Below are 22,435 nucleotides of genomic sequence, written 5' to 3' on the forward strand. Positions count from 1 at the left end.
TTCGATTCATCATGATAAAAGTTAGAACTCTTCTGGTGGTCATCAGAACACAGAAATATTGGAGAAATTCGCAAAAATAATTTTACTCAAAAATTTTGGTCTGATATAAGTCTTTCGTTTTTCACTTTAGCGATTCGATCCATCATGATAAAAGTTAGAACTCTTCTGGGGGCTAACAGAACACAGAAATATTACAGAAATTCGCGAAAAAAATTTTTCTCAAAAATTTTGGTCTGATATAAGCCTTTCGTTTTTCACTTTAGCGATTCGATCCATCATGATAAAAGTTAGAACTCTTCTGGGGGCTAACAGAACACAGAAATATTACAGAAATTCGCGAAAAAAATTTTTCTCAAAAATTTTGGTCTGATATAAGTCTTTCGTTTTTCTCAAAAATTTTGGTCTGATATAAGTCTTTCGTTTTTCACTTTAGCGATTCGATCCATCATGATAAAAGATAGAACTCTTCTGGGGGCTATCAGAACACAGAGATATTGGAGAAATTCGCAAAAATAATTTTACTCAAAAATTTCGAACTTTGATGGATATAAGTCTTTCGTTTTTCACTTTAGCGATTCGATCCATCATGATAAAAGTTATAACTCTTCTGGGGGCTAACAGAACACAGAAATATTACAGAAATTCGCGAAAAAAATTTTTCTCAAAAATTTTGGTCTGATATAAGTCTTTCGTTTTTCTCAACAATTTTGGTCTGATATAAGTCTTTCGTTTTTCACTTTAGCGATTCGATCCATCATTGTAAAAGTTAGAACTCTTCTGGGGGCTATTAGAACACAGAGATATTGGAGAAATTCGCAAAAAAGTTTTACTCAAAAATTTCGAACTTTGACTGATATAAGTCTTTCGTTTTTCACTTTAGCGATTCGATCCATCATGATAAAAGTTAGAACTCTTCTGGGGGCTAACAGAACACAGAAATATTACAGAAATTCGCGAAAAAAATTTTTCTCAAAAATTTTGGTCTGATATAAGCCTTTCGTTTTTCTCAAAAATTTTGGTCTGATATAAGTCTTTCGTTTTTCACTTTAGCGATTCGATCCATCATGATAAAAGTTAGAACGCTTCTGGTGGTTATCAGAACACAGAAATATTGGAGAAATTCGCAAAAATAATTTTACTCAAAAATTTTGGTCTGATATAAGTCTTTCGTTTTTCACTTTAGCGATACGATCCATCATGATTAAAGTTAGAACTCTTCTGGTGGTCATCAGAACACAGAAATATTGGAGAAATTCGCAAAAATAATTTTACTCAAAAATTTTGGTCTGATATAAGTCTTTCGTTTTTCACTTTAGCGATTCGATCCATCATGATAAAAGTTATAACTCTTCAGGGGGCTATCAGAACACAGAGATATTGGAGAAATTCGCAAAAATAATTTTACTTAAAAATTTCGAACTTTGATGGATATAAGTCTTTCGTTTTTCACTTTAGCGATTCGATCCATCATGATAAAAGTTAGAACTCTTCTGGTGGTCATCAGAACACAGAAATATTGGAGAAATTCGCAAAAATAATTTTACTCTAAAATTTTGGTCTGATATAAGTCTTTCGTTTTTCACTTTAGCGATTCGATCCATCATGATAAAAGTTAGAACTCTTCTGGGGGCTAACAGAACACAGAAATATTACAGGAATTCGCGAAAAAAATTTTTCTCAAAAATTTTGGTCTGATATAAGCCTTTCGTTTTTCTTAAAAATTTTGGTCTGATATAAGTCTTTCGTTTTTCACTTTAGCGATTCGATCCATCATTGTAAAAGTAAGAACTGTTCTGGGGGCTATCAGAACACAGAGATATTGGAGAAATTCGCAAAAAAGTTTTACTCAAAGATTTCGAACTTTGACTGATATAAGTCTTTCGTTTTTCACTTTTGCGATTCGATCCATCATGATAAAAGTTAGAACTCTTCTGGGGGCTAACAGAACACAGAAATATTACAGAAATTCGCGAAAAAAATTTTTCTCAAAAATTTTGGTCTGATATAAGCCTTTCGTTTTTCTCAAAAATTTTGGACTGATATAAGTCTTTCGTTTTTCACTTTAGCGATTCGATCCATCATGATAAAAGTTAGAACTCTTCTGGGGGCTATCAGAACACAGAGATATTGGAGAAATTCGCAAAAATAATTTTACTAAAAAATTACGAACTTTGATGAATATAAGTCTTTCGTTTTTCACTTTAGCGATTCGATCCATCATGATAAAAGTTAGAACGCTTCTGGTGGTTATCAGAACACAGAAATATTGGAGAAATTCGCAAAAATAATTTTACTCAAAAACTTTGGTCTGATATAAGTCTTTCGTTTTTCACTTTAGCGATTCGATCCATCATGATAAAAGTTAGAACTCTTCTGGTGGTCATCAGAACACAGAAATATTGGAGAAATTCGCAAAAATAATTTTACTCAAAAATTTTGGTCTGATATAAGTCTTTCGTTTTTCACTTTAGCGATTCGATCCATCATGATAAAAGTTAGAACTCTTCTGGGGGCTAACAGAACACAGAAATATTACAGAAATTCGCGAAAAAAATTTTTCTCAAAAATTTTGGTCTGATATAAGCCTTTCGTTTTTCTCAAAAATTTTGTTCTGATATAAGTCTTTCGTTTTTCAATTTAGCGATTCGATCCATCATGATAAAAGTTAGAACTCTTCTGGGGGCTATCAGAACGCAGAGATATTGGAGAAATTCGCAAAAATAATTTTACTAAAAAATTACGAACTTTGATGAATATAAGTCTTTCGTTTTTCACTTTAGCGATTCGATCCATCATGATAAAAGTTAGAACGCTTCTGGTGGTTATCAGAACACAGATATATTAGAGAAATTCGCAAAAATAATTTTACTCAAAAATTTTGGTCTGATATAAGTCTTCCGTTTTTCACTTTAGCGATTCGATCCATCATGATAAAAGTTAGAACTCTTCTGGTGGTCATCAGAACACAGAAATATTGGAGAAATTCGCAAAAATAATTTTACTCAAAAATTTTGGTCTGATATAAGTCTTTCGTTTTTCACTTTAGCGATTCGATCCATCATGATAAAAGTTAGAACTCTTCTGGGGGCTAACAGAACACAGAAATATTACAGAAATTCGCGAAAAAAATTTTTCTCAAAAATTTTGGTCTGATATAAGCCTTTCGTTTTTCTCAAAAATTTTGGTCTGATATAAGTCTTTCGTTTTTCACTTTAGCGATTCGATCCATCATGATAAAAGTTAGAACTCTTCTGGGGGCTAACAGAACACAGAAATATTACAGAAATTCGCGAAAAAAATTTTTCTCAAAAATTTTGGTCTGATATAAGCCTTTCGTTTTTCTCAAAAATTTTGGTCTGATATAAGTCTTTCGTTTTTCACTTTAGCGATTCGATCCATCATTGTAAAAGTTAGAACTCTTCTGGGGGCTATCAGAACACAGAGATGTTGGAGAAATTCGCAAAAAAGTTTTACTCAAAAATTTCGAACTTTGACTGATATAAGTCTTTCGTTTTTCACTTTAGCGATTCGATCCATCATGATAAAAGTTAGAACTCTTCTGGGGGCTAACAGAACACAGAAATATTACAGAAATTCGCGAAAAAAATTTTTCTCAAAAATTTGGTCTGATATAAGTCTTTCGTTTTTCTCAAAAATTTTGGTCTGATATAAGTCTTTCGTTTTTCACTTTAGCGATTCGATCCATCATGATAAAAGATAGAACTCTTCTGGGGGCTATCAGAACACAGAGATATTGGAGAAATTCGCAAAAATAATTTTACTCAAAAATTTCGAACTTTGATGGATATAAGTCTTTCGTTTTTCACTTTAGCGATTCGATCCATCATGATAAAAGTTAGAACTCTTCTGGGGGCTAACAGAACACAGAAATATTACAGAAATTCGCGAAAAAAATTTTTCTCAAAAATTTTGGTCTGATATAAGTCTTTCGTTTTTCACTTTAGCGATTTGATCCATCATGATAAAAGTTAGAACTCTTCTGGGGGCTATCAGAACACAGAGATATTGGAGAAATTCGCAAAAAAGTTTTATTCAAAAATTTCGAACTTTGACTGATATAAGACTTTCGTTTTTCACTTTAGCGATTCGATCCATCATGATAAAAGTTAGAACTCTTCTGGGGGCTATCAGAACACAGAGATATTGGAGAAATTCGCAAAAATAATTTTACTCAAAAATTTCGAACTTTGATGGATATAAGACTTTCGTTTTTCACTTTAGCGATTCGATCCATCATGATAAAAGTTAGAACTCTTCTGGTGGTTATCAGAACACAGAAATATTGGAGAAATTCGCAAAAATAATTTTACTCAAAAATTTCGAACTTTGATGAATATAAGTCTTTCGTTTTTCACTTTAGCGATTCGATCCATCATGATAAAAAACAGAACTCTTCTGGGGGCTATCAGAACACAGAGATATTGGAGAAATTCGCAAAAAAGTTTTACTCAAAAATTTCGAACTTTGACTGATATAAGTCTTTCGTTTTTCACTTTAGCGATTCGATCCATCATGATAAAAGTTAGAACTCTTCTGGGGGCTAACAGAACACAGAAATATTACAGAAATTCGCGAAAAAAATTTTTCTCAAAAATTTTGGTCTGATATAAGCCTTTCGTTTTTCTCAAAAATTTTGGTCTGATATAAGTCTTTCGTTTTTCACTTTAGCGATTCGATCCATCATGATAAAAGATAGAACTCTTCTGGGGGCTATCAGAACACAGAGATATTGGAGAAATTCGCAAAAATAATTTTACTCAAAAATTTCGAACTTTGATGGATATAAGTCTTTCGTTTTTCACTTTAGCGATTCGATCCATCATGATAAAAGTTAGAACTCTTCTGGGGGCTAACAGAACACAGAAATATTACAGAAATTCCCGAAAAAAATTTTTCTCAAAAATTTTGGTCTGATATAAGTCTTTCGTTTTTCTCAAAAATTTTGGTCTGATATAAGTCTTTCGTTTTTCACTTTAGCGATTCGATCCATCATGATAAAAGTTAGAACTCTTCTTGGGGCTATCAGTACACTGATATATTGGAGAAATTCGCAAAAATAATTTTACTCAAAAATTTCGAGCTTTGATGGATATAAGTCTTTCGTTTTTCACTTTAGCGATTCGATCCATCATGATAAAAGTTAGAACTCTTCTGGTGGTTATCAGAACACAGAAATATTGGAGAAATTCGCAAAAATAATTTTACTCAAAAATTTTGGTCTGATATAAGTCTTTCGTTTTTCACTTTAGCGATTCGATCCATCATGATAAAAGTTAGAACTCTTCTGGGGGCTATCAGAACACAGAGATATTGGAGAAATTCGCAAAAAAAGTTTTACTCAAAAATTTCGAACTTTGATGGATATAAGTCTATCGTTTTTCACTTTAGCGATTCGATCCATCATGATAAAAGTTAGAACTCTTCTGGTGGTTATCAGAACACAGAAATATTGGAGAAATTCGAAAAAAAATTTTTCTCAAAAATTTTGGTCTGATATAAGTCTTTCGTTTTTCACTTTAGCGATTCGATCCATCATGATAAAAGTTAGAACTCTTCTGGGGGCTAACAGAACACAGAAATATTACAGAAATTCGCGAAAAAAATTTTTCTCAAAAATTTTGGTCTGATATAAGTCTTTCGTTTTTCTCAAAAATTTTGGTCTGATATAAGTCTTTCGTTTTTCACTTTAGCGATTCGATCCATCATTGTAAAAGTTAGAACTCTTCTGGGGACTATCAGAACACAGAGATATTGGAGAAATTCGCAAAAAAGTTTTACTCAAAAATTTCGAACTTTGACTGATATAAGTCTTTCGTTTTTCACTTTAGCGATTCGATCCATCATGATAAAAGTTAGAACTCTTCTGGGGGCTAACAGAACACAGAAATATTACAGAAATTCGCGAAAAAAATTTTTCTCGGAATTTTGGTCTGATATAAGTCTTTCGTTTTTCTCAAAAATTTTGGTCTGATATAAGTCTTTCGTTTTTCACTTTAGCGATTCGATCCATCATGATAAAAGATAGAACTCTTCTGGGGGCTATCAGAACACAGAGATATTGGAGAAATTCGCAAAAATAATTTTACTCAAAAATTTCGAACTTTGATGGATATAAGTCTTTCGTTTTTCACTTTAGCGATTCGATCCATCATGATAAAAGTTAGAACTCTTCTGGGGGCTAACAGAACACAGAAATATTACAGAAATTCGCGAAAAAAATTTTTCTCAAAAATTTTGGTCTGATATAAGTCTTTCGTTTTTCTCAAAAATTTTGGTCTGATATAAGTCTTTCGTTTTTCACTTTAGCGATTCGATCCATCATGATAAAAGTTAGAACTCTTCTTGGGGCTATCAGAACACAGATATATTGGAGAAATTCGCAAAAATAATTTTACTCAAAAATTTCGAGCTTTGATGGATATAAGTCTTTCGTTTTTCACTTTAGCGATTCGATCCATCATGATAAAAGTTAGAACTCTTCTGGTGGTTATCAGAACACAGAAATATTGGAGAAATTCGCAAAAATAATTTTACTCAAAAATTTTGGTCTGATATAAGTCTTTCGTTTTTCACTTTAGCGATTCGATCCATCATGATAAAAGTTAGAACTCTTCTGGGGGCTATCAGAACACAGAGATATTGGAGAAATTCGCAAAAATAATTTTACTCAAAAATTTCGAACTTTGATGGATATAAGTCTTTCGTTTTTCACTTTAGCGATTCGATCCATCATGATAAAAGTTAGAACTCTTCTGGTGGTTATCAGAACACAGAAATATTGGAGAAATTCGCAAAAATAATTTTACTCAAAAATTTCGAACTTTGACTGATATAAGTCTTTCGTTTTTCACTTTAGCGATTCGATCCATCATGATAAAAAACAGAACTCTTCTGGGGGCTATCAGAACACAGAGATATTGGAGAAATTCGCAAAAAAGTTTTACTCAAAAATTTCGAACTTTGACTGATATAAGTCTTTCGTTTTTCACTTTAGCGATTCGATCCATCATGATAAAAGTTAGAACTCTTCTGGTGGTCATCAGAACACAGAAATATTGGAGAAATTCGCAAAAATAATTTTACTCAAAAATTTTGGTCTGATATAAGTCTTTCGTTTTTCACTTTAGCGATTCGATCCATCATGATAAAAGTTAGAACTCTTCTGGGGGCTAACAGAACACAGAAATATTACAGAAATTCGCGAAAAAAATTTTTCTCAAAAATTTTGGTCTGATATATGCCTTTCGTTTTTCTCAAAAATTTTGGTCTGATATAAGTCTTTCGTTTTTCACTTTAGCGATTCGATCCATCATTGTAAAAGTTAGAACTCTTCTGGGGGCTATCAGAACACAGAGATATTGGAGAAATTCGCAAAAAAGTTTTACTCAAAAATTTCGAACTTTGACTAATATAAGTCTTTCGTTTTTCACTTTAGCGATTCGATCCATCATGATAAAAGTTAGAACTCTTCTGGGGGTTAACAGAACACAGAAATATTACAGAAATTCGCGAAAAAAATTTTTCTCAAAAATTTTGGTCTGATATAAGCCTTTCGTTTTTCTCAAAAATTTTGGTCTGATATAAGTCTTTCGTTTTTCACTTTAGCGATTCGATCTATCATGATAAAAGTTAGAACTCTTCTGGGGGCTATCAGAACACAGAGATATTGGAGAAATTCGCAAAAATAATTTTACTAAAAAATTACGAACTTTGATGAATATAAGTCTTTCGTTTTTCACTTTAGCGATTCGATCCATCATGATAAAAGTTAGAACGCTTCTGGTGGTTATCAGAACACAGATATATTAGAGAAATTCGCAAAAATAATTTTACTCAAAAATTTTGGTCTGATATAAGTCTTTCGTTTTTCACTTTAGCGATTCGATCCATCATGATAAAAGTTAGAACTCTTCTGGTGGTCATCAGAACACAGAAATATTGGAGAAATTCGCAAAAATAATTTTACTCAAAAATTTTGGTCTGATATAAGTCTTTCGTTTTTCACTTTAGCGATTCGATTCATCATGATAAAAGTTAGAACTCTTCTGGTGGTCATCAGAACACAGAAATATTGGAGAAATTCGCAAAAATAATTTTACTCAAAAATTTTGGTCTGATATAAGTCTTTCGTTTTTCACTTTAGCGATTCGATCCATCATGATAAAAGTTAGAACTCTTCTGGGGGCTAACAGAACACAGAAATATTACAGAAATTCGCGAAAAAAATTTTTCTCAAAAATTTTGGTCTGATATAAGCCTTTCGTTTTTCACTTTAGCGATTCGATCCATCATGATAAAAGTTAGAACTCTTCTGGGGGCTAACAGAACACAGAAATATTACAGAAATTCGCGAAAAAAATTTTTCTCAAAAATTTTGGTCTGATATAAGTCTTTCGTTTTTCTCAAAAATTTTGGTCTGATATAAGTCTTTCGTTTTTCACTTTAGCGATTCGATCCATCATGATAAAAGATAGAACTCTTCTGGGGGCTATCAGAACACAGAGATATTGGAGAAATTCGCAAAAATAATTTTACTCAAAAATTTCGAACTTTGATGGATATAAGTCTTTCGTTTTTCACTTTAGCGATTCGATCCATCATGATAAAAGTTATAACTCTTCTGGGGGCTAACAGAACACAGAAATATTACAGAAATTCGCGAAAAAAATTTTTCTCAAAAATTTTGGTCTGATATAAGTCTTTCGTTTTTCTCAACAATTTTGGTCTGATATAAGTCTTTCGTTTTTCACTTTAGCGATTCGATCCATCATTGTAAAAGTTAGAACTCTTCTGGGGGCTATTAGAACACAGAGATATTGGAGAAATTCGCAAAAAAGTTTTACTCAAAAATTTCGAACTTTGACTGATATAAGTCTTTCGTTTTTCACTTTAGCGATTCGATCCATCATGATAAAAGTTAGAACTCTTCTGGGGGCTAACAGAACACAGAAATATTACAGAAATTCGCGAAAAAAATTTTTCTCAAAAATTTTGGTCTGATATAAGCCTTTCGTTTTTCTCAAAAATTTTGGTCTGATATAAGTCTTTCGTTTTTCACTTTAGCGATTCGATCCATCATGATAAAAGTTAGAACGCTTCTGGTGGTTATCAGAACACAGAAATATTGGAGAAATTCGCAAAAATAATTTTACTCAAAAATTTTGGTCTGATATAAGTCTTTCGTTTTTCACTTTAGCGATACGATCCATCATGATTAAAGTTAGAACTCTTCTGGTGGTCATCAGAACACAGAAATATTGGAGAAATTCGCAAAAATAATTTTACTCAAAAATTTTGGTCTGATATAAGTCTTTCGTTTTTCACTTTAGCGATTCGATCCATCATGATAAAAGTTATAACTCTTCAGGGGGCTATCAGAACACAGAGATATTGGAGAAATTCGCAAAAATAATTTTACTTAAAAATTTCGAACTTTGATGGATATAAGTCTTTCGTTTTTCACTTTAGCGATTCGATCCATCATGATAAAAGTTAGAACTCTTCTGGTGGTCATCAGAACACAGAAATATTGGAGAAATTCGCAAAAATAATTTTACTCTAAAATTTTGGTCTGATATAAGTCTTTCGTTTTTCACTTTAGCGATTCGATCCATCATGATAAAAGTTAGAACTCTTCTGGGGGCTAACAGAACACAGAAATATTACAGGAATTCGCGAAAAAAATTTTTCTCAAAAATTTTGGTCTGATATAAGCCTTTCGTTTTTCTTAAAAATTTTGGTCTGATATAAGTCTTTCGTTTTTCACTTTAGCGATTCGATCCATCATTGTAAAAGTAAGAACTGTTCTGGGGGCTATCAGAACACAGAGATATTGGAGAAATTCGCAAAAAAGTTTTACTCAAAGATTTCGAACTTTGACTGATATAAGTCTTTCGTTTTTCACTTTTGCGATTCGATCCATCATGATAAAAGTTAGAACTCTTCTGGGGGCTAACAGAACACAGAAATATTACAGAAATTCGCGAAAAAAATTTTTCTCAAAAATTTTGGTCTGATATAAGCCTTTCGTTTTTCTCAAAAATTTTGGACTGATATAAGTCTTTCGTTTTTCACTTTAGCGATTCGATCCATCATGATAAAAGTTAGAACTCTTCTGGGGGCTATCAGAACACAGAGATATTGGAGAAATTCGCAAAAATAATTTTACTAAAAAATTACGAACTTTGATGAATATAAGTCTTTCGTTTTTCACTTTAGCGATTCGATCCATCATGATAAAAGTTAGAACGCTTCTGGTGGTTATCAGAACACAGAAATATTGGAGAAATTCGCAAAAATAATTTTACTCAAAAACTTTGGTCTGATATAAGTCTTTCGTTTTTCACTTTAGCGATTCGATCCATCATGATAAAAGTTAGAACTCTTCTGGTGGTCATCAGAACACAGAAATATTGGAGAAATTCGCAAAAATAATTTTACTCAAAAATTTTGGTCTGATATAAGTCTTTCGTTTTTCACTTTAGCGATTCGATCCATCATGATAAAAGTTAGAACTCTTCTGGGGGCTAACAGAACACAGAAATATTACAGAAATTCGCGAAAAAAATTTTTCTCAAAAATTTTGGTCTGATATAAGCCTTTCGTTTTTCTCAAAAATTTTGTTCTGATATAAGTCTTTCGTTTTTCAATTTAGCGATTCGATCCATCATGATAAAAGTTAGAACTCTTCTGGGGGCTATCAGAACGCAGAGATATTGGAGAAATTCGCAAAAATAATTTTACTAAAAAATTACGAACTTTGATGAATATAAGTCTTTCGTTTTTCACTTTAGCGATTCGATCCATCATGATAAAAGTTAGAACGCTTCTGGTGGTTATCAGAACACAGATATATTAGAGAAATTCGCAAAAATAATTTTACTCAAAAATTTTGGTCTGATATAAGTCTTCCGTTTTTCACTTTAGCGATTCGATCCATCATGATAAAAGTTAGAACTCTTCTGGTGGTCATCAGAACACAGAAATATTGGAGAAATTCGCAAAAATAATTTTACTCAAAAATTTTGGTCTGATATAAGTCTTTCGTTTTTCACTTTAGCGATTCGATCCATCATGATAAAAGTTAGAACTCTTCTGGGGGCTAACAGAACACAGAAATATTACAGAAATTCGCGAAAAAAATTTTTCTCAAAAATTTTGGTCTGATATAAGCCTTTCGTTTTTCTCAAAAATTTTGGTCTGATATAAGTCTTTCGTTTTTCACTTTAGCGATTCGATCCATCATGATAAAAGTTAGAACTCTTCTGGGGGCTAACAGAACACAGAAATATTACAGAAATTCGCGAAAAAAATTTTTCTCAAAAATTTTGGTCTGATATAAGCCTTTCGTTTTTCTCAAAAATTTTGGTCTGATATAAGTCTTTCGTTTTTCACTTTAGCGATTCGATCCATCATTGTAAAAGTTAGAACTCTTCTGGGGGCTATCAGAACACAGAGATGTTGGAGAAATTCGCAAAAAAGTTTTACTCAAAAATTTCGAACTTTGACTGATATAAGTCTTTCGTTTTTCACTTTAGCGATTCGATCCATCATGATAAAAGTTAGAACTCTTCTGGGGGCTAACAGAACACAGAAATATTACAGAAATTCGCGAAAAAAATTTTTCTCAAAAATTTTGGTCTGATATAAGTCTTTCGTTTTTCTCAAAAATTTTGGTCTGATATAAGTCTTTCGTTTTTCACTTTAGCGATTCGATCCATCATGATAAAAGATAGAACTCTTCTGGGGGCTATCAGAACACAGAGATATTGGAGAAATTCGCAAAAATAATTTTACTCAAAAATTTCGAACTTTGATGGATATAAGTCTTTCGTTTTTCACTTTAGCGATTCGATCCATCATGATAAAAGTTAGAACTCTTCTGGGGGCTAACAGAACACAGAAATATTACAGAAATTCGCGAAAAAAATTTTTCTCAAAAATTTTGGTCTGATATAAGTCTTTCGTTTTTCACTTTAGCGATTTGATCCATCATGATAAAAGTTAGAACTCTTCTGGGGGCTATCAGAACACAGAGATATTGGAGAAATTCGCAAAAAAGTTTTACTCAAAAATTTCGAACTTTGACTGATATAAGTCTTTCGTTTTTCACTTTAGCGATTCGATCCATCATGATAAAAGTTAGAACTCTTCTGGGGGCTATCAGAACACAGAGATATTGGAGAAATTCGCAAAAATAATTTTACTTAAAAATTTCGAACTTTGATGGATATAAGACTTTCGTTTTTCACTTTAACGATTCGATCCATCATGATAAAAGTTAGAACTCTTCTGGTGGTTATCAGAACACAGAAATATTGGAGAAATTCGCAAAAATAATTTTACTCAAAAATTTCGAACTTTGATGAATATAAGTCTTTCGTTTTTCACTTTAGCGATTCGATCCATCATGGTAAAAAACAGAACTCTTCTGGGGGCTATCAGAACACAGAGGTATTGGAGAAATTCGCAAAAAAGTTTTACTCAAAAATTTCGAACTTTGACTGATATAAGTCTTTCGTTTTTCACTTTAGCGATTCGATCCATCATGATAAAAGTTAGAACTCTTCTGGGGGCTAACAGAACACAGAAATATTACAGAAATTCGCGAAAAAAATTTTTCTCAAAAATTTTGGTCTGATATAAGCCTTTCGTTTTTCTCAAAAATTTTGGTCTGATATAAGTCTTTCGTTTTTCACTTTAGCGATTCGATCCATCATGATAAAAGATAGAACTCTTCTGGGGGCTATCAGAACACAGAGATATTGGAGAAATTCGCAAAAATAATTTTACTCAAAAATTTCGAACTTTGATGGATATAAGTCTTTCGTTTTTCACTTTAGCGATTCGATCCATCATGATAAAAGTTAGAACTCTTCTGGGGGCTAACAGAACACAGAAATATTACAGAAATTCGCGAAAAAAATTTTTCTCAAAAATTTTGGTCTGATATAAGTCTTTCGTTTTTCTCAAAAATTTTGGTCTGATATAAGTCTTTCGTTTTTCACTTTAGCGATTCGATCCATCATGATAAAAGTTAGAACTCTTCTTGGGGCTATCAGTACACAGATATATTGGAGAAATTCGCAAAAATAATTTTACTCAAAAATTTCGAGCTTTGATGGATATAAGTCTTTCGTTTTTCACTTTAGCGATTCGATCCATCATGATAAAAGTTAGAACTCTTCTGGTGGTTATCAGAACACAGAAATATTGGAGAAATTCGCAAAAATAATTTTACTCAAAAATTTTGGTCTGATATAAGTCTTTCGTTTTTCACTTTAGCGATTCGATCCATCATGATAAAAGTTAGAACTCTTCTGGGGGCTATCAGAACACAGAGATATTGGAGAAATTCGCAAAAAAGTTTTACTCAAAAATTTCGAACTTTGATGGATATAAGTCTATCGTTTTTCACTTTAGCGATTCGATCCATCATGATAAAAGTTAGAACTCTTCTGGTGGTTATCAGAACACAGAAATATTGGAGAAATTCGCAAAAAAAATTTTTCTCAAAAATTTTGGTCTGATATAAGTCTTTCGTTTTTCACTTTAGCGATACGATCCATCATGATAAAAGTTAGAACATTTCTGGGGGCTAACAGAACACAGAAATATTACAGAAATTCGCGAAAAAAATTTTTCTCAAAAATTTTGGTCTGATATAAGTCTTTCGTTTTTCTCAAAAATTTTGGTCTGATATAAGTCTTTCGTTTTTCACTTTAGCGATTCGATCCAGCATTGTAAAAGTTAGAACTCTTCTGGGGACTATCAGAACACAGAGATATTGGAGAAATTCGCAAAAAAGTTTTACTCAAAAATTTCGAACTTTGACTGATATAAGTCTTTCGTTTTTCACTTTAGCGATTCGATCCATCATGATAAAAGTTAGAACTCTTCTGGGGGCTAACAGAACACAGAAATATTACAGAAATTCGCGAAAAAAATTTTTCTCAAAAATTTGGTCTGATATAAGTCTTTCGTTTTTCTCAAAAATTTTGGTCTGATATAAGTCTTTCGTTTTTCACTTTAGCGATTCGATCCATCATGATAAAAGATAGAACTCTTCTGGGGGCTATCAGAACACAGAGATATTGGAGAAATTCGCAAAAATAATTTTACTCAAAAATTTCGAACTTTGATGGATATAAGTCTTTCGTTTTTCACTTTAGCGATTCGATCCATCATGATAAAAGTTAGAACTCTTCTGGGGGCTAACAGAACACAGAAATATTACAGAAATTCGCGAAAAAAATTTTTCTCAAAAATTTTGGTCTGATATAAGTCTTTCGTTTTTCTCAAAAATTTTGGTCTGATATAAGTCTTTCGTTTTTCACTTTAGCGATTCGATCCATCATGATAAAAGTTAGAACTCTTCTTGGAGCTATCAGTACACAGAGATATTGGAGAAATTCGCAAAAATAATTTTACTCAAAAATTTCGAGCTTTGATGGATATAAGTCTTTCGTTTTTCACTTTAGCGATTCGATCCATCATGATAAAAGTTAGAACTCTTCTGGTGGTTATCAGAACACAGAAATATTGGAGAAATTCGCAAAAATAATTTTACTCAAAAATTTTGGTCTGATATAAGTCTTTCGTTTTTCACTTTAGCGATTCGATCCATCATGATAAAAGTTAGAACTCTTCTGGGGGCTATCAGAACACAGAGATATTGGAGAAATTCGCAAAAATAATTTTACTTAAAAATTTCGAACTTTGATGGATATAAGTCTTTCGTTTTTCACTTTAACGATTCGATCCATCATGATAAAAGTTAGAACTCTTCTGGTGGTTATCAGAACACAGAAATATTGGAGAAATTCGCAAAAATAATTTTACTCAAAAATTTCGAACTTTGATGAATATAAGTCTTTCGTTTTTCACTTTAGCGATTCGATCCATCATGATAAAAAACAGAACTCTTCTGGGGGCTATCAGAACACAGAGATATTGGAGAAATTCGCAAAAAAGTTTTACTCAAAAATTTCGAACTTTGACTGATATAAGTCTTTCGTTTTTCACTTTAGCCATTCGATCCATCATGATAAAAGTTAGAACTCTTCTGGTGGTCATCAGAACACAGAAATATTGGAGAAATTCGCAAAAATAATTTTACTCAAAAATTTTGGTCTGATATAAGTCTTTCATTTTCAGTTTAGCGATTCGATCCATCATGATAAAAGTTAGAACTCTTCTGGGGGCTAACAGAACACAGAAATATTACAGAAATTCGCGAAAAAAATTTTTCTCAAAAATTTTGGTCTGATATAAGTCTTTCGTTTTTCACTTTAGCGATTCGATCCATCATGATAAAAGTTAGAACTCTTCTGGTGGTTATCAGAATACAGAAATATTGGAGAAATTCGCAAAAAAAATTTTTCTCAAAAATTTTGGTCTGATATAAGTCTTTCGTTTTTCACTTTAGCGATTCGATCCATCATGATAAAAGATGGAACTCTTCTGGGGGCTATCAGAACACAGAGATATTGGAGAAATTCGCAAAAATAATTTTACTCAAAAATTTCGAACTTTGATGGATATAAGTCTTTCGTTTTTCACTTTAGCGATTCGATCCATCATGATAAGTGTTAGAACTTTTCTGGGGGCTATCAGAACACATAGATATTGGAGAAATTCGCAAAAAAAATTTTACTTAAACATTTCAAACTTTGACTGATATAACTCTTTCGTTTTTCACTTTAGCGGTTCGATCCATCATGATAAAAGTTAGAACTCTTCTGGGGGCTATCAGAACACAGAAATATTGGAGAAACTGACAAAAAAAATTTTACTCAAAAATTTCGAACTTTGTCTGATATAAGTCCTTCGATTTTCGAAAAGAGAAATTTACAAAAAAAATTTTACTCAATGATTTCGAACTTTGACTGATATATGTCTTTCGTTTTTCACTTTAGCGATTCGATCCATCATGATAAGTGTTAGAACTCTTCTGGGAACTATCAGAACTCAGAAATATTGAAGAAATTCGCAAAAAAATTTTACTCAAAGTTTCGAATTTTGACTGATATAACTCTTTCGTTTTTCACTTTAGCGATTCGATTCATTATGATAAAAGTTAGAACTCTTCGGGGTGCTATCCGAACACAGAGATTTTGGAGAAATTCGCAAAGAAAGTTTTACTCAAAAATTTCGAACTTTGACTGATATAACTCTTTTGGCGATAATGGCAATGTTAGCGATGAGGATGGCGATGGTGGCGATGATAGCGATGTTAGCGATGATGGCGATGATTATGACGATGATGGCGATTATGGCGATGTTGGCAATGATGGCGATGATGGCAATGATGACTATGATGATCGGGCAATCGTATTGTCACTATTATGACGGCAATGGAAATGTCAATGATAGAAATGGTAACAATAGTGGGAATGATGGCAATTGTGGCGTTAGTGATTCAGAATTCCACTGAATTTCTGAAAAATTAAAAAGAACTTGAAAAAGGATTCACTTCTGACATCTATTCTTGTCAAAAAATTGACCAAAGTTGGACTATCTTTCACCGTTTTTCCGCTAAAGATTATTCATTTCATTATAGTGGCAAAATTATCGGTCACGACGTATGCAAGACTTACGATCGTTGAATGGGTATCGGAAAATTTTGAGCAAGCCTACCAAAAACAAGTTATGTATTATAATCAGCGTCGGTGTGGTACAGTTTTTGTAGTAGGAGATCGTTTTGAAGAGATACCACGTCCTATCGTCCGCGACTCAAAGCATTACGGCAAAATTGTTACCGAAATTTTATGGATCATTCTGTGTTTTAATAACCCTTTCGCCTGTCGTATACGAAATGTCAGAAATTAATTTTTTCCAAGTTTTTTTTAATTTTGAAAAAATTCATCATTTTTCGTCAAGTTTTTGTCAAAAAATCGACTAAAGATCTCTGGTCGATTTTATCACCATTTGTCCGCTAAAGATTAATCCCAAGCAGAACAGTAAGTGAAAATGACATCAAATCTTAATTGATCGAAAGGTGACTTTTAATGATCATTTTGATATTATTTTGATGTAGTGGTGACTCCCTGTTCTGCTTGGAATATGTGAGATAGTCTCTCATTCACAGCATTCCCATTATTGCCATCATTACCACTATTGCATTCATTTCAACATTTCAACAATGCACATGATTGACATCAGTGCCATTAGTCAGCCTATAGCCTTACAATCTTAGGGCAATGTTCTCGATAATTTTAATGATGGCAATGAAATGGCAATATGGAAATGGAATGGCACATTATGGAATAAATGCTTGGTAACGTTATCAAAAAGATGACAGTGATAGCAGTAGCAGAAATGGTGGCATTTGTGACAATGATAGCAATGATGGCAATTGTGATACTGACGGCAATCGTGGCAATGATGGCATTGATGGCAACGGCTTAGTTTACACCGGTTGTTTGATACGCGTACTAAGTACAATATACGTACAATATACTAAGTACAAATACTAAATTAATTTAATTCGATGGTGTAAACGATGACGTATAGTCTGGTACGATACAAATCAAACATACGTATCGTATCAAAATAGTACGCATTTTCAGCACACTTGTAACGGTGTAAACATTTCCGTATTATGTAAAGGCGATTTAGGTTTTCTCAAGTTTTCTTCAGTTAATAATTAATAATGTCTTCGTCTTGTGAGAATAAATCTGCGATAATTAATATAATGTGTAAAAAAAGACAAAATTGGGCAGAAGAGGAGACGCGTGTTTTTTTAGAATTATGCACGAAAAAACAAATATTATCAATAATGGATAGAAAAAGACATAAACATGTTGAAATTTTCCGGCTACTTGTTTCAGAAATGGAACAAAGAGGTTACAATAAAACTGCAGAGCAGATAAAACTAAAATTAAAAAATTTAAAACTTGCATACTTTAAGTGCTAAAGAGATAATAATGTTAGTGGAGCTGCAACTAAACGTTGTCCATTCTATGATGAAATGGAAATATTATATGGCTGCAGAACAAATACAGCAGCAAGCTCATGTCATTCAGGAATCGATAATTGCATTCCATAATTGCATTCTTTCCATCAATGCCATCCAATGGGATGGCCTATTTTTCATCTTTTCCATCATTGTCATTATTGCCATCGTTGCCATCATTGTCATCCCATTTTCATCATTGCCATTATTATTACGCCATTGCCACCACTGCCGACATTGCCATCATTTTTATTATTGCCATCATTGCCATTTTTTTGATAACATTTCCATCATTGCATTCATTTCATTATGCGATTCTATTTCCATATTGCCATTCCATTGCCATCATTAACATCGAGAACATTGTCATAATTGCTATCATTTCCACCATTGCCGTCATTGCCGTCAGGCTATATATATTGTCATTGTCATCATTTCCATTATTGCCATCGATTAATATCGAGAAGAATTTGATTAAAATCCGTTACTTTACTGATTAACACTTTAATACCTTATATCGTATATTATTATATAATTCTTAATTAATTTTTTTTGTAAAGTTTTGATTAATCTTTACGTGATATTTCGTAAAAACTGTTGAAAGGTTGTATTAAAATCAGATCAATAATCTTCACGTTTGTAAGAGAATAAAAGCGTTAGAGAATAAAAATAATACTCAAGTATCCATATATTTCATTGATTTTTATTACATTATTATTATTAATATTATTATTATTATTATTATTATTATTTATTGTGCCATATTAATCGCGCGTATTGTCATTTGTAATTCATGCGTATGCATGTATATGCCATTGTAACATAATAAAAAAAGAGTGGGCGCTTTCTAGTCTCTCTACGTCCCTGCGCAGAAATCGTCCGAAATCCTCTTTCTGAATTTTACGGCCTAAACGTAGCACGGAAAACGTGTTGGGATCGAGAGGGGAGTGAAGAGGAGGGTATCCATAGAGATAACATCGCCGCTTGCTCCATGTCTATCACCGCGATGCTTTCTCTCTCTAACTGAAGGCCTAAACAATTAAAGGACAATCACGTTAAAAGAGAAAGAGAGAAAGAGTGAAAGAGAGAGAGAGTTGCGTCAAGACTTAAAAAAATTAAAAAAGCTAATTTTTTCAAAAGCATAATTTGAAGACATTTAAATAATAAAGAATTATGTAAAAATAAAAAGATGGTATAATTATTCGTGGAAAGACATTTATTTCTTCTTCATCATATGATGCGATGTTAATTACAATTATTTTTTAAGTACTGCGTAAAATGAATGTTTCTTCATTAAAGAACCAAATTCTCTCTGTTACTATTAAACATCTTTTTTAAGTAAAAATATGATTGTGCAAAATATGGGCATATACGTATTGATATGTATTAATATCAATGTTAATGTAAATAATTCAGACTATAATAAATAAAAAATTACGCGAAAGTAGACGTAATTAATCATTTGTGCACATTCTCGACCCCTGTTCTGGATGCAACATACGCGATACGCGACAGATTTTATTTGCAGCAAAATGGATGTTAGCACGGACAACAACCTACATCCATTTCTCGAGAGATGGATGTGGGTTGTTATCTGTGCTAACATCCACACTGTTTTTAACGGCGGGTTGCAAAATGGATGTGACACGTAGTTCCCATTCTGACCAGAATAGATGTGCGTCACTAGTGTACGGGCACCGACGAGAGACTATTAAAGACCGCTGATCTTACGGGAGTTGGTGTGACTCGAAAAATTCGCTGCGCGCTAACGCCCTCTCAGTAATATTGCGGCTGCAGTAGGAAACATTGCAATGTAAAGAATTGATACAATGGTAATATATCGGCGAGATTATTTTTTCGAGAGATATTAAAGACGTCTGTGTAGAGCCATGGATTAATTTCATCTTATAAAATTTTATTTATTTAAATAATGTATGTACTTATAATAAAAATTGTAAAAATTTAAAAAATAAAATTAGTATAGTATAAAATAAAAAGGTTTGAATTTAATAAGCAATAATATATTTATTAATTATACTAAGTACTAATGTACTATAATAATAATATTAAAATAATATAATTATAGTATATTTTTTATAATTATATATAAAAATAAAAAAGTAATGAAGTATATAAATACAAATTAATTCTAAACTAAATTTTTTATAATTAATTTTTGAATTTCATTATTTTTATTTATTAAATATATTTTAGAAATATTCAATAATTGTTTTTATTATTTAACATACAGATAAAAATTAATTTAATTATACATGTAGTTATGTATATATAAACTCGATAGCAAAATTAATGATTACCTATTTTGACTTCCAAAATTAGGCGAAATTCAAGAGAGTGTAATTTTGTCAAAAATAATCGTAAAAAAATGTTCAAAAAAGTATTTTAAAACTGAAAATATCTAGTTTTGAGATGATAAATCATTAAATGATTTAGAGATTGTTTACGAAGTTACGCGGATTCAAATGAAGATGCGTCAAATCTCTAAATTTTTGACAAACTTTGCAAAGCTTCAGGGCATGAAATAAAAATTACATGCAAATGTGGTTTACAGCATTTCTATGAGATTTTTATTTTACGCCATGGAACTTTACAAATTTTGTAAAAAAATTCCATTAAATGTCAAAATTAAAACAAATTTTGCCATGTTACACAATGTGAAATAAAAATCGCACACAAATTCAGTATACAGTATTCGAAAGCGTGAATCTACTTTTAATTTGCGTAATTGTTGAACTTTGTAAAATTTTTTTTTGAATGACTTATACAACACTGAAGCAGTAATGATTTCTTTTGCTTCAATGCAAAATAATTTGGTGAATAAAAATCTTACAACGCTCAACAAGTACGCAAATTAAAGGTCAAGATTCACGCTTTCGACCACTGTAAACTACGTTTAGGTGCAATTTTTAATTTACGTTAAATAAACTGACAAAGTTTGCAACATGTTTTGCCGCATTTTTATTTGTATCCATATATCTCCGTATATTTTTTAAAAGATCCGTACATCTTTTTAAAATTGATATAAAAGGTATGTAAAAACTTTAAACTGCGTAAAATTTTTTTTGAAAAATTTTATCATTATTTATCATTTTTGTCGATGTTACATTCTCTTTTGGAGAATAACTGTGGCTAATTCTTTAATTTTGCTGTTAAACGCTCATTCAATTTTTGCAGAAGTTGTTCTAAAGAACTTTGTGAAAAAAAATTATAAAACAATCTTTCTGAGCTGAATGTAAAGGACGAAACCTCTCGATTATCCGAGTTGATTTTTTCGGAAATTTTTTTACACTTGAAAATAAAAAGTAGGAAATTAAAAAAAAGATTATAAGGAAAAAATTTTTTTTCATGATGCAATAAAACACTAAAAATATTATTATTTTTTACTTAATAAATTATTTTAAAAAATTACTTTAATTTTCAACTGTATGTTAATTTAAATAGCCAAAAATTTGTAACTTTCTATATTTGCTTTAATTTTTTGTTTTAATTTGCAAAATTTTTTATTCCTTAAAATCTTTTTTGAATTTTCTACTTTTTTTTCTGATGTAAAAGAATGTCTGAGAAAAGTCGACTCGGATAATCGAAAAATTTCACTCTTTAACATGAGCCCAAAAAGATCGTTTTACAATCTTTTTCTATGAAGTTCTTTTGTACAACTTCTGCAAAAATTGAGTGAGCGTTTAACAGCAAAATTAAAGAATCAGCCACAGTTATTCTCCAAAAGAGAATGTAACATCGACAAAAATGATAAATAATGATAAAATTTTTCAAAAAGAATTTTACGCAATTTAAAGTTTTTACGTACCTTTTATATCAATTTTAAAAAGATGTACGGATCTTTTAAAAAATATACGGAGATATATGGATACAAATAAAAATGCGGCAAAACATGTTGCAAACTTTGTCAGTTTATTTAACGTAAATTAAAAATTGCACCTAAACGTAGTTTACAGTGTTCGAAGGCGTGAATCTTGACCTTTAATTTGCGTACTTGTTGAGCGTTGTAAGATTTTTATTCACCAAATTATTTTGCATTGAAGCAAAAGAAATCATTACTGCTTCAGTGTTGTATAAGTCATTCAAAAAAAAATTTTACAAAGTTCAACAATTACGCAAATTAAAAGTAGATTCACGCTTTCGAATACTGTATACTGAATTTGTGTGCGATTTTTATTTCACATTGTGTAACATGGCAAAATTTGTTTTAATTTTGACATTTAATGGAATTTTTTTACAAAATTTGTAAAGTTCCATGGCGTAAAATAAAAATCTCATAGAAATGCTGTAAACCACATTTGCATGTAATTTTTATTTCATGCCCTGAAGCTTTGCAAAGTTTGTCAAAAATTTAGAGATTTGACGCATCTTCATTTGAATCCGCGTAACTTCGTAAACAATCTCTAAATCATTTAATGATTTATCATCTCAAAACTAGAT

Source organism: Solenopsis invicta, unplaced genomic scaffold, assembly GCF_016802725.1.
Source record: "Solenopsis invicta isolate M01_SB unplaced genomic scaffold, UNIL_Sinv_3.0 scaffold_185, whole genome shotgun sequence".
Lineage (NCBI taxonomy): Eukaryota > Metazoa > Arthropoda > Insecta > Hymenoptera > Formicidae > Solenopsis > Solenopsis invicta.